Genomic DNA, 13,123 nt, shown 5'->3' with positions numbered 1-13,123 from the left:
TCAGGAGGCTGAGATCTGAGGATTGTGGTTCAAAGTTAGCCCAAGCACGAAAGGCTGTGAGACTCTTGTCTACAAAAAAAAAACACCAGAAAACTGGAAGTGGCACTGTGGCTCAAATGGTAGAGCACTAGACTTGAGCTGAAGAGCTGAGAGACAGCACCCAGGCCCAGAATTCAGGCCCCTCGACTGACCAAAATAATAATGATAATAATTAATTTACCTAGAGGAGGTAATGACAGTCACATCTTAGAACAAGAGAGGGGGGAAAACACTTCTGTTACTGGACCCAAGTCCATTTACTTGATGCTCATAAACGACCAATAGTGTATAAATTGTTAGACAAAAATTTATTTAGGATACCAGAAAAACAACAAAATGTTGAACTAGTACCCTGAGTAGAGGTAGGGACACAGCATGTATTTAAACCGCTTGTTAATCTCAGGCGTGTAGGAGAAAGGAGATTTAGGCTAGGAAAGGATTACTGACCAGAAGCCTGTAGATGCTGTTTTGGGGTGTGGAAGAGAGTATTGTGAAACGTGGTAATTGATACCCACATGATCACAAGGTAATAATGTCTCTGAAAACACTGAAAATATTTTAGTCTTATCTTGGGCCTGCAACCTTAAAGTAGGAGGAGAGAAATGAGGTAAATGTAGGTAAGTCATTCTCATCCTACCAGTCTCAGACAAACTTTCCTTAATTGACTAACATGCCTTGTCTGAAATGAGTCAAACTCTGATCCAGGCTTAAAGTAACCAAAAGACAGTTGCAATTAGCAGAGAGTCTGAGTTCATTCACCTTGCTGGTGTCAACCATTGGTTACCTGCTCACAGTCTCAAGGGAAGAGTCAGTGCTTTCAAAACAAGTGATCTTCAAGTCCCTGAACAGTATCCTAGGCAACCATTATCATTATAACTCACCTACAGGTGTCAGCTAGAGAAAAATTAGTGGAGACTAATTATAATAGATTGTCTAATTATAATAGATTGTCTATAATAGATTATGTTACCTCCACAATTAGTGATATTTTTCAAAGTTAACTAGAAGCAGATGAAGCTTCAGGGTTTACTTAGGTTTTCCTTTGATTATAAGTTCTTGTCTTCAAGTTTTTATGAAGGCTGAGAGAGCTCATTAAGATTAAGTGATAAGGAAAGGAAAACAATGAACACAGTTTTGAATGTGAGTCAGTTCCAGTTTTTCATTGGTCTAGAGAATTAAAGAGATGTAGACGTGGAAGGAAACTAAGAGATTCTTGTTAGGGATAACTATACTAGCTCATTTTTCTATAACCAAAGGCATCTTCTGACATTTTCTTTGTCCAGCTATGAGGCAGAGTCAGTCATTTCATTCTGCCTCTGGAATCTTTGTGCCTTCCCTTACAGCTGTCATTTAATTGGGCTTCACTATGCACTTCTCAAAGGTCAGACTTTTCCTCCCAGCTCAAATCTAGCGGTAGCTACACAGCCAACACTCCTCTGCCTGGCAACCTACCTTTGTCATTTTCCCACCACTTCCACCACACCCTCTAAGCCCTTTGTATTGTCTTCCTAGAACTTCTTTAGCTCTGCCATTTTATATAAGGGAGAGAGGAAATCATTTCATTTCTTTGTTGTTGTTGTTGCTGGAGTCTTGAACCCTCATTAGGCAGGAACTGCATCACTTGAATTATACCATTAGTTCTTCTTGTTTTGGTTATATTTTTAGATAGGTCTTACTTTATTCCTGGCCTAGCCTGAACTGCGATCTTCCTATTTATATTTCTCGCCATAGCTAGGCTGACAGGTGTATGCCACCACATCCAACTTTTTTGGTTGAGGTAGGGTCTTGCAAGCTTTTTGCTTCAATTGACCTTGAATCTTTATCCTCCCAATCTCAGCATTGGGCATACTTAGGATTACAAGTTCCCAACCAGAATAGTTTGATTTATAATGTCTTCCGTGCCTCAAACCTGCTTGGGTTACACATTTATTAATGCTACAAGCCCTGCTATATGCCAGACAGCTATTGTCATACCTTTTTTCTTTTTCCTTTCCTTAGGAAGAATGTTTTGTTGTCCTCCTGAAAGTATGGAAAAATTGGGTTCTTTCTCTAAGCAGTAAAATGGGCCCTTAGGTAGCTAGTGAAGTGTCTGGCTTGGCATGTGTATGCTGAGAAGGTATGCATAAGCATAATTTTAGTGCTTTTAATGAGGTCTCTCTATCCTTGACACTCAGAGCCAAATGTATCTACCAGACATGGAAAACAACAGGGATAGGATGCCATCTCTGAAAAGCTGGATCTTAAAAAATAAATCCCCAAATTTGCAATGGTCTTTGAATAAGACAGATCTATGATCTGTGATTAGATATTTCTTGATTTCTTTTGTTTAGCATTGAATCTATCAGTTTCTTAAATCTATCACTGATGAAAATGCGAACATATATGTAAGTGAATAGTCTATAACTCTTCAGTTACAAAATGAAGACAAAATTTAGTTTTGCCAATTGGATACTTCCAATTTTAAAAGAAAATCTATGATCATTACTGGAATAAATGAAGATTTTATAGAAAAACATTATGCCCAGAAATAATCTTCAGATTGATGAAAAGTAAATGAATATTCATAAATACTCACGCTCTAGGAACTGTACTCCAAATTTTCCATAAAGCTGAGTTCAAATAGGATGAATTAGAAATAAAACAAGTCAAATGCTAATGTATTTTTGAAATTTTTATGAGTTATTAATTATAAAGCAACAAAAAGATTGCTGGGAAATGGCTACAGTAATAGGCTAAAGTTATTTCCAACACCTTGACGGCTTGTTTTCCTCAACTACAGTAGTAGCCTTGTTTGAAAGCCCAGGTTAGGCCTAAGATTGCATTTACAAAGCAGTGGCTTGTTACTTTATCCAAGGTGTTCAATTACTAATACCATTAATCTTCAATTTGTGTGTGTCAAAGACAGTAAGATACCTGAAAGCTAAATGATTTTTATTTAATTTTCTGTAGAAGATTAGTAAAAAATTTTCAAACTAAACCCAGTTCATGACTATGAGAATTTATGCTATGGATATTATCCTTGTTCAACAATGAAAATGAATTATTCTTACACTGTTTGCATGGCTTCACTCTCAATAAAAGACATTTAAATTGTCAAGTACACCTACTACTCTCACATTCTCCTTTCTTCTACCCACAATGTAATCTGTAGAAAAATTTGGGACTTTGCTCTGCTAAGATAAAAATACATTATTTGGTTGCAATGAATGGGTATATACTCAGGGACAAAATATGGGATCAGCCTCACCACTCCATGGTCCACTTGGGCAATATTGATCTTTTCTGAAGTAGAGTTTCATGCAAATATCAAAGAGAATAGAAATAGATGTGGGATCAAGAAAAATTGTTTTAAAATTTAGTGTTCTTCTCATCAAATATAATTTTTTTTTTTTAGGTACGATTGTGGGCCTGAACTCTGGGCCTGGATCTTGTCTCTCAGCTCTTCAGATCAAGGCTAGTGCTCTACCACTTGAGCCACAGCACCACTTCTGGCTTTTTTTTTCTGCTTATGTGGTGCTGAGGAATGGAACCCAGGGCCTCGTGCATGCAAGGCAAGCGCTCTACCACTGAGCCACGTTCCCAGCACTCATCAAATATAATTTTATTCCCTGGCCCTTTCTGGTGTATTGGAAGCAAAGATTTCAACAAGAACTCAGTTAGGTGCCATGGAAAAATAGTATACCAAAAGCATCTGCCAAAATGTCCTTTGAGAGCAAATGTCACCTTTGGGAGTCAGATCCTTCCCTACAGGCAGGAGAAGGGCTGGGAATCAGGCACTGAGTGCTCTGGTCTTGCCTCTACCCACTGCTCATTTCCTGAAGCCTTACCTATCACTTGAATTGTGAGAAGTAATGTAAGTAGGTGAATATAATTTTCCTTATCTCTTCACAGAGTGGCTGCCAGTGTCTATAACTGAGGAATATACAAGAATATGTGTTAAATCTGCACTGTGGCAACTTAGCTAGGCTGGTGCTACATTTCCAAGAATTCTCTTCCCTAATCATTCTGGGTTAGTATAGAACACAGAGTTATCAGAAAGTTGGAAGTTGGAAGTGAAGAAGCAGGCATCCTCACTTTTTACATCTAGAAGTTCAGGGCAGAACACAAGGCACTGTTATACCTCAGGCATAGTGTTTCTCTGCTAGATGCTCTCGGAGATGTGGTGCATCATCCAGCTAAGCTTCCTCAGTTCCAAAATACTTTCTGATGCTGTTTCAGCTTCCTGGACTTATGGGCCAAAGATCTGTTAAGCTGTTAAATTCCAAATTCACCTATAAGACACCTCTACATTCAACTTGGAGGCTCATAGATACAGAGATATGAACAAAAATTCTAGTCCATCTTAGTGAACTAGCTTCTCAGTTCCTTATTTCCTCTGCCTTTTATCCATCTCTTTCCCAAAGGTCTGCCCTCCAGATTTTAGTATGAAATCTTAGATGCAGAAGATTCAGCCTATCAGAGATACATAGCTTCTACCATCTAAGGTCAAATCTCTATAATATATTCTTTACTATGAATATGTCAATATGTATGGATGGATGGAAGGATGGATGGATACCAGTAACTGTGTCCTATTGTCTATGCCCTATTGGTTCTGCTCAGTTTGAACTCTTGAGTGGTAGAACACATTATTCTGAAAAATATCAATTGTTTATATCAATATTCCCAGTACCAAATATACTACTCAATGTAAGTGCTCAACCAATTATTAAATAAAAGTATTTATCACAAACAGTAAACAAATGATACTTTGACAATCTATTAGTAAGATACATTGTTCTCTGAGGAAACAATCACCTTAATTAGATCAAATTTTATATAAGATTGCTATGCCTTGTGATTCCATATAAAATTAACTTTTTGATTTAAAAACATTCATATTTACTGTTATTTTTAATGGAAAACCAGGAAGCTCTTTGCAGTCAGCTAATGGTAATTGCTTCAGACTATAAGTAGATTTTTTTCTGTAAATCATGGGGCTTGAACTCTGGGCCTGGGCACTGTCCCTCAGCTCTTCAGCTCAAGGCAAGTGCTCTACCACTTGAGCCACGGAGCCACTTCTGGTTTTCTGGTTGTTTATTGGAAATAAGAGTCTCATGGACTTTCCTGCCTGGACTGGCTTTGAACTGTGATCCTCAGATCTCAGCCCCCTGAGTAGCTAGGATTACAGGCATGAGTCATCGTCGCCAGGCTATAAGTAGATTTTTATGGTTGGAAAAATAGCAAACGCATTGAAATGGTTTTATGGCTTTTTAAGTGGGAATCTTTTTTTTTGTAAGGATGCTGTACAGAGGGGTTACAGTCACATGAGTAAGGTAATGAGTACATTTCTTGTAGAGCATTGTTACCCCCCTCCTTTGTTTTTCTTCTACTATCCCTTCCCTCCCCCACCTCTCAGTCCCCGAAGTTGTAAAGTTCTTTTCCAACATAGTGTTTTTTGAGTATCACTGTTACAATGGGTCATCCTGTATCCTTATTTCAGCATTTTATTTACCTTCCCCTCCCCAAATTAGATAAATGTATATACAAGATGCAGGGTACCAAAATCAAATAAAGTGACAACAGGGGGATATACCATAGGGGGAAAGAACATACAAATGAAACAAAAAAAATCATGTAGTACATAATAATAAACAACAGGGGCTGGGAAGGTGGCTCAGTGGTAGAGTGCTTGTCTGTGTGTATGAGGCCCTGGGTTTGATTCCTCAGCACCACATAAGCAGTAAAGGCCAGAAGTGGTGCTGTGGTTCAAGTGGTAGAGCACTAGCCTTGAGCTGAAGAACTGAGGGACAGAACCTATGCCCAGAGTTCAGGCCCCACGACCAACCAAAAAACAACAACAACAACAAAAAAAAACCTCTTGTGTCCATATTTTGGGATTCACTTTACTTAGCATCATCTTATATGGTACATCTTATATGTACATAGCTTTTGAGCTTTTCTGCTCATCTGATAAGATTATCCTAGACGTATACTAATTATTGCAAATAAGGAAAACCATGGGCCCTATATTCCTTTGGGTCTCGCTTACTTCACTTAATATGATTTTCTCCAAGTCTTAACACATACATATTTAAAAGTTTTACAGAAGCTGAATTCTTATCAAAAAAGTATAATTATAATTTTTAATCATATAAAGCCTTAAAAATATTTTTCCTAATTACAATTACCATGCTTTAAATTTACCTCAGAGAAAATTAAATAATATTAGTTTAATACCAAAGGTTTATAAAACCAAAGAACTAGAGGTATACCTAATCATGGAAGCAGACAGCCACTGAGTTTTTGAGATATGAAAATTCAAAATATTTAAAGCCAGGAAAGGAGAACACTGTGTGTAGAAATAGTAGTAAGTGGAAACCTAATTCATAGAGGGATGGGAGAAAAGGAAGAATTAAAATGATGGGATTTCTGGACCAAGATTATGAGCCATGAGTTCAGATGTCCACTCCTCTAGATTGTCTCACCCCCTTATTTCTCATTCTGCACAGTCCTGAGTCATACTTCTATAGATAGCCATGGCCTAAATCCCCAGCCAAATGGCCATGTTTTCTATTTACATTCCAGTCCAAAGTTCTCTCTGAGGTTAGAGCCACAGACCCCTTTGCTTATTGCACATCAACTCATGGACATTTTGCAGCATCTTAAATTCAGTGTGTCTAGAACCTATTTCTTTTTCTTGTATTCCTTTCCTCTGGGGATTCAGTGGCAACTTAAATGGTCTTTGTTCACAATACATTTGTAGTCCAGGGCAGCAGTATATAGCTCTAGCTGTAGTTAAAGATAACTAAAAATAATGAATCTTCTCATCTATTAGATCAGTTAAAATGCAGGCCTGTGCCACCCTGTCCAGCTTCTTCTACTAGCATAAAGTCATGTGAACTCATCTTCTCAGTCTGGCCTGCAACTGTGATCCTCTCAATATCAGCCTCCTACATAGCTGGGATGACAGATACACACCCACTGCATATGCAGCTATTGGTCCAGAAAGGGCTCTCACATCTGTGACAGGTCAGCCTCAAATTATAATCCTATCACTCTCAGCCTCTCAAGTAGCTAGGATTACATATGTGATCCACTCATTCCAATATCCAGATCACCTGAATATAGAATTTTTCTTTGCTTTATCTCTTCACAGTGAGTCTTTTTTTCCTGCTAATTTCTATGTTTCTCCTGATTTTGTGATAGTGTGTATAATAGTGAAGCTAAAAAGTAATACTAATGCTGGAAATTTGAGCCAATTTAACCAAAGGCTAGGGTTTTATTTATTTTTAATTGCTTTGGTTGTTTTCTGTGCTAGCTAATCTTGATTGCCCACTTAACTAGATTTACAGGCACCTATCAGACTGATAAAGCACACATCTAGGTCAGGCTGTGAGGGCATTTCCAGAGAAGATTAACTAAGTCCAGGAAGCTACACTCGGAAAGTAGATAGCACCATAGTGTAGGCTAGGGGCTCAGATGAAATAAAAGAGGAGAAAGCCCTCTAACACGTTCTTTCTCTTTACTTCCTAGCTGCCATTATAAAAACTCTTCTGTTTTGCCTCTCCCTACCTGACATGACAGACTGAAGCCTCTGAAACTATGAGCTGAAATTAAATCATTTCTCCCTTTAAGTTGTCCTCTCAAGTAATTTGGGCACCACTATGGAAAGCTAAGTAGCACCCATTCAGTGTTCTTCTAGTTTCAAAACCCTGCGGTATTGCCTTTTATGTGAAGTTGAGTTACTGGAGAAGAAATGAAATCACCACATTGATTTAGACTAACAAGTCTAAATCCCTGAGAATATAGATGAAGTCAAATTCCCAGGAGCATTTAGCTATCCAGCTAGCGCAGAAAACCAGGAATCTGTTAGGCAGATAATTAGCTTTTAGGTCTATACTCATACCAGTTTATGGAAGCTCAGCAGTCTTACTTGAAGGTCAAAGCTACAGACAGTAAAACTTATGGACATGTAAAACTAGAGTAGTCTGGCTTGTAGTTTAGTTTGTGCATATTCCAAACATGATCTCATCTGATCCTCATACATATTATTGATGTATAGTTGTATGGTTATGCAATGTGTAACATGACCACAAAGATTTGGCATGGAGAGGACTCCTAGTAACCTTTCCAACCAAGCTAATAAACATTCCTGAATTTACAACTGCAGATCTGGAATGAGGGGATTTGTTCAAAATTGTATATAGATGTCAAAGTCACAGTCATCTGACCAACTGTCAGGCAAGACCTGTATTTCACTGTTATGCCAAGGATAAAAAAAAAAGGAAGACATTTTTTTAAGAACATAAAAAATAACCTTGAATTGCTTAAAGGTATTTCATAATACTTCCCTATCAGATTATACAAAATGTTAACTATAGATGAAAGCCAAAATATCAACAATAATTTTAATGAAATTAACTATGACATCATTGGAATCTTTTAAGATATATGTCATGTTCCATTCTATTATTTTTCTCTATAAAAATTCTCTAAAAAATTTTTCATTTTAGAAAAATTAGCTGCATATAACTTGCCAACAAAACTTCTAGGAAGGGGGCTGGGAAGGTGGCTCAGTGGTAGAGCTCTTGCCTTGCAAGCCTGAGGCCCTGGGTTCGATTCCTCAGCACCAAATAAGCAAAAATAAAAAAGCCGGAAGTGGCGCTCTGGCTCAAGTGGTAGAGCGCTAGCCTTGAGCTGAAGAGCTGAGGGACAGCGCCCAGGCTGAGTTCAGGCCCCACAACCAGACCCCCCCCAAAAAAAAAAAACTTCTAGGAAAACAAAAAGGAATCTCTAATTTCTGAATGTCAAAATTCCCAGTGAGAAGAAATGCTGGAATTACTGAGGCTTTCTTCATTTTTGGAAAGAACTGCTGTCTTAGTTCAGAAGACAAGGAAAAGATTAAGTAATATCAGTATACAACTAACAGTTTTTAAAAGGCGGGAGAGGGACTGACTGCAATGCTAACTAACATTACTAGAAAACTCTCATCCTTTAATTAGAATAAGAAACCACAGCCAATAAAAGAACAACTCATGAGAGGAATGACTTCTGGGCCACGGCTTATTGCAATGAACTATATTCTACCTTGATGATAAATGGACAGAGAAATGTTAAGAAACTGCAGAAGGTCTTAGGACAAAGCCAGGGGTTGTAAACACAGTAGCATAGTCATTCATGGGGAAAGGTAATATATCCTTTTGAGAAAAGAATATGTTGCTACTAGGGATTTCATCAAGAAAATGGATCTCTTTTTCTATAGGCATTTATCAAATAAAAATCATGTTCACAGACTGGAATAGGTTTCCGGTACCGCTGATCCTAAGAATAGTACTTTAAAAGTCAAATGTTTTGATTTAAAGTGGCACTGAAGCAAAAAGAAAATAATGAGTCAAGTGAAGACACAACCTACAGAATGGGAGAAAATATTTGCCTAAAGCTTCTGACTAAAGGTTAATATCAGATTACATAAGAAACTAAAATCCAACTAAGTAATATAACTAAAAACAGGAAAAGTTCTCGTTAGGTATTTCTCAAGGAAACAAATACAAATGAACTGGAAGAACTGTAATCTTAGTTACTTGGGAGGTAGAGATTAGGAGGATCATAATTAAAGACCAACACAGACAAAAAAACAGTCTCTAGATTCCATCTCAATCAATTAAAAGCTGATCATGGTCACAAATGCCTGTCATCCTGGCTGTATTAGAAATGTAAATAGGACAATCTCAAGGCATAATAGATGAACCTTTTTAAAAAATAACAAAAAGTTTCCATTACTTTTTTTTAATTTCTGTGCTTTTGTCTTGTATATAAGTTTATCTGATCTGGGGAGGGGAAGAGGAAGCACAGAAATGGGTGGACATCAGTGAAACCCACTAGACACTATGTTGGAATTGAACTATACAACTTGAGGGGTTAGAGAAACCTGGGAGAGAATAAGGGAGGGAGAATATACACATTACCTGACTTATGTAACTGTAACTCTCTATACATCACCTTTTCAATAAAATTTTAAAATTAAAAATAACAAAAGGGGCCAGGCGTCGGTGGCTCACACCTGTAATCCTAAGTACTCAGGAGGCTGAGATCTGATGATCATGGTTCAAAGCCAGCCCAGGCAGGAAAATCCATGAGACTCTTAATCTCCAGAAAACCAGAAGTGGTGCCATGGCTCAAGTGGCAGAGCACTAGCCTTGAGCTAGAGCTGAAGAGCTAAGGGACAGTGCCCAGGCCCAGAGTTCAAGCCCCACGATCAAATAAATAAGTAAGTAAATCAATCAATCAATCAAAAGGGGAGTTGAGTGGGAAAAAAACTAGGAGAAAATGAGGGAGGAGTAACACTGTTCAAAAAGAAATACGTTCAACATCTGACATATGTAACTTTAACCTCTCTGTAAATCACCTTTATAATAAAATTTTTTAAATGACAAAAGCAAAAAGGTTTGAGTACATGGCTCCATTTGAAGATAGAGTACCGGTGAATTGAGCACACAGGTTCTGAGTTCAAAACCTGATACCAGCAATAAATAAATAAGAACAAGAAAGAAATGTAAATGAATGAGAAATATACGGGAGAAAGTGGTCAGCATCCTTAGATATGAGGGAAATGCAAATCAAAACTCAGAGATTATCTCATCACAATTAGAATGGGTATTCTCAGGAAGACTACAATTGCATGCTAGTCAAGAGGTGGAGCAAAAGGAACTTATAAACACTGTTGGTCAGAATGTAAATTAGGACAACCATTTTAGAGAATAGTATAGAGGTTCCTCAAAAAACTAAAAAGAGATCTCAGATGATCCAGCAAGCTCACTCCTGGGTAAAATTCAAAGGAAATGAAATCAGCATAAAGTGAGGTACTTACATACCATATTTATTATGGCACTATTCCTAATAGCGAAGAAGGGTTATCAGTAGATTAAAAAACATAAGCATATACAAAATGAAATATTATTTAACTAGAAGAATGAAATCTTGTCATCCATAGGAACTGAAAGACATGAAATGAAATAAGCCAGAGATAGACAAAAGCCTATATTTTCTCTTTCATATGTGAAAGCTAAAACTAATTGGCCTGACTGTAGACTAGCAATTATTAGAGCCTGGGAAAGATAAGGAAGGAAGGTTAAAGGTGGATAATAAATTTCAAGACATAGTTAAAAAGAAAGAAGAGTTCTGATGGTCCACAGTGCAATGAGATGGCTATATCACACAATAACCTATTTTGCATTTTATAAAAATGTAGAAAAGGGGCCCAAAGTCTCTAAATATGAAGAAATGATGAGAAATTCTACTTGCCCTGATTTGATCAACATATTGAAGGCAAAGGTAGAAATACCACACTGTATCCTATTAATGCGAACAACTAATACACATATTCATTAAAAGAAAATCCTACAAAATGAGAAGCCGAGAGCAATGCCCACTTCACCAAAAATGATGAAAATAGAATTATACTCTGAGTCATCTGAAGATTGTTATAAGAACAATTAGTGTTTTAGATCAATCTTGCCAACATTTTTAATGCCTTCCATTGAAGTACTATTTTACTTCAATTTGTCAGGATTCAAGTATCTTTATGAAATAGATGCTGCTCTTCCATATTCTTGGCAACTTGTGATGAAAAGGACTCGTGCTACAATCTGGGAGGGAAAAATGTATTTCATTATAATTCTAGCAATTAAAAGAATAAGACATTTTGCTGTCGGAAACAAGTCAACTGAACCCACATCTCTCCTATTGATAAGGAAAACCTCCCACTATCAGAACCAGCTCAAGCTATACTGCCAGAACTAGCTTGAAAGTAATTTTCAAGAAACTATAACCATTCGGGTAAATCAAAACCCAATACATCTGTGTTCTACCCAATAAAAGACTTATATCCTATCAGTCAGAGCTCAGAGTTTGGAGTAGGCACTCCTCTGGGCCTGGCAGCATAATAACCTTAGGTTCTCCAACTTTCTGAGTGGTGTTTGGAGCCTTCCCATCATTTTCCTGCAACATTTTGGTGATATGTCCAGGAACCAAGAACTGTCCTGGCCCCTTGAGCCCCGTGTGCAGGCCTCTGCTCATCTAGGAGCAAGCGACATTCCTAGGTTTGAACAAGGCGGGGCTAGCTGATTGCTCTTTGGGTCCTCTTTCTCCTGGAAACCTGCAACACCAAAAGATGATACTCAGATTCAGTGGCGAGAGAACCAACTCTGCACCTCTGCTTCTGAATCAGGTTTCTCTGACCCAACCAACTAATCCAACTGTCCCGTCCAATAGGACAGAAAGGAAACTAGTCAACTCCCATGGCCTTTTTAACCACAGCCACCAAGTTAGATCCATCTTTTAGGACTCATCAGTTCAGGACTTCTATTTACAGACAGCCACCAGGTTAGGGAATTCCCAAAGTGTGGGCAGGGATTGTTTTAGTCTCTTTCATGAATATGTTTCTGTGAAACTACTTGTGGCTCCAAGACCAAAAGCTACAGAGTCCAAGTGAGCCCTAACCTGCAGTTCCATGGAGACTTGATATGCCATAACGGTGATTCATGTCTCATAACATTTTTCAGCCAAGAAGCACCTAAGCTCTTGTGAGGGACATGGCCAGGAGAATGAAATGGGTGAATCTCTCTTGTCTGACACTAAAATGGGGAGGAACCTAGGTGGGAGTCATTCAAAACCAACAATGGTAGATTGTAAGTAGAGGCAGGTGTGGTGACCTTGCATGTAATCCCATCACCCACTAGACCAGGCATTCAGGCTGAGGCTCAAGGCTCACCTGGCTGACTCAGCTCACTCTTAATAATTTTAAAAAGGGCCTGGCTTACTTCACTTAATATAATTGTTTCCAAGTCTTTCCATTTCCTAACAAATGGGGCAATGTCATTCTTTCTGATGGAGGCATAGAATTCCATAGTGTATATATACCACATTTTCTTGATCCATTCATCTACTGAGGGGCATCTGGGTTGTTCCATATCTTAGCTATAGTAAATAATGCTGCAATAAACATAGTCGTGCTGGTAGCTTTAGTGTGGTCTTGTTTGTAAACATTTGGGTAAATGCCCAAAAGTGGGATTGCTGGGTCATAGGGGAGCTCTATGTGAAGTCT

The sequence above is a fragment of the Dipodomys ordii genome, unplaced genomic scaffold (genome assembly GCF_000151885.1).
Source record: "Dipodomys ordii isolate 6190 unplaced genomic scaffold, Dord_2.0 Scaffold158, whole genome shotgun sequence".
Lineage (NCBI taxonomy): Eukaryota > Metazoa > Chordata > Mammalia > Rodentia > Heteromyidae > Dipodomys > Dipodomys ordii.
This window is presented reverse-complemented; position numbering follows the sequence as displayed.